The sequence below is a fragment of the Rutidosis leptorrhynchoides genome, chromosome 2, assembly GCF_046630445.1.
Source record: "Rutidosis leptorrhynchoides isolate AG116_Rl617_1_P2 chromosome 2, CSIRO_AGI_Rlap_v1, whole genome shotgun sequence".
Lineage (NCBI taxonomy): Eukaryota > Viridiplantae > Streptophyta > Magnoliopsida > Asterales > Asteraceae > Rutidosis > Rutidosis leptorrhynchoides.
In genome coordinates, this window is record NC_092334.1 from 70,878,660 (window position 1) to 70,880,175 (window position 1,516).

Below are 1,516 nucleotides of genomic sequence, written 5' to 3' on the forward strand. Positions count from 1 at the left end.
ACTCATATTTGTGTCAAAAATAAAACTGCATATCCGAGGACGTGTGTTGTAAAATATGCTAGAAATCGTGTTGTTATTATCATTTGTAAAGTTTGTAAGTCGAAGATTATCGTTAAACGATAATCATCTTTTTATTGTCTAAAGCTTGTAACAAAAATAATGGTTTGGTTTGTAATGTATAATATATGCAGTTTTCCTTTTTAAAAATGTCGCATATAGAGGTCAATACCTCGCAATGAAATCATACGTTATCTAACACGTTCTTATGGTTAAGGACGGGTTATGACACGATTAAAAGAAGATAATAGCATGCAGTTGTGAAATCATGTAGTAGCATACGGCATATAGCAGTAAAAGTAAGCAGCAACATGCAGTAAGTTTCGTAGAATCAAGTAAACTAGCAAGTTGTAGATTAGTCCTATTAGTGAATCCTACTCGGGTCAGTCTAGACTCACTAATGCATCCTAATTCCCTACAACCAATGCTCTGATACCAAATGTGACGCCCTGTACTAAATCAACATGTACGGACCATCAACAACGGGATCATTACAAGGTCAAACACTATATGCGTTTTCAAACAAGTTTGCATTCATGATAAAATGTGACATCATAACCAACGTCAAATGTTTTACAACCAAAAGTATGCTTCTACGAATAGCAAGCATAAGTAATAGTACGTGACCCATAGGTCGTTACAATACATCGTTTCAAAAGTAATAAAGTTTGAATGCAAATAAACGTTTCATGCGGTGACAACTCTAGTAAGCGCAGCGGAGTCTACAAGGCATGACTAGTACAACAGCGGAAGCAAGCAACCTTAAGCACCTGAGAAAAACATGCTTAAAAACGTCATCACAAAGGTTGGTGAGCTATAGTTTAAGTATAACATTAATGTAAGGTAGGGCACGAGATTTCAGTGCTTCAAAGAGCGTTTCAAAACAGTATGTAAAGTATATGTTTAACCGTGGGCACTTGGTAACTAACTTAACGTTTGTAACCCCTAAAAGTACACTTGGCGAGTGCGTATGTTTACGAAGTATTAAACACCCATTAAATGCTAGCGCGACTAGCCCGAGTGGGGATGTCAAACCCTATGGATCCATATCTAAGATTCGCGTTCACCGGTTCAAAAACCAATGACTAAACGTTACCGAGCTAAAGGGAAAGTTTTTGCCGTTTTATAACCCACACATATGTAAAGTTTAAGTACTCGTTCCTAGTATGTAAAACGTAAAACACGCATGCATTCTCAGTCCCAAAATAGTTAAAGTAAAAAAGGGATGCTATAACTCACAGTGGTAAAGTAGTAGTAAAGTTGATTCGGGAAAGTAAGCAAGTAGGTAGGTCCGAAAAGTCCTCAACCTAAGTCAAAAGTACTAAGTCATTAAATCATTCCTAAAGGTTTAAATGTATGTAAATTATGTCATAAGTATCATCATCATTCATCATTAAGTCAAAGGGGTAAAGTAAGTTTTCGTTCAAGAATAGGGTTTAAAACAAAGGCTGACTTCGTC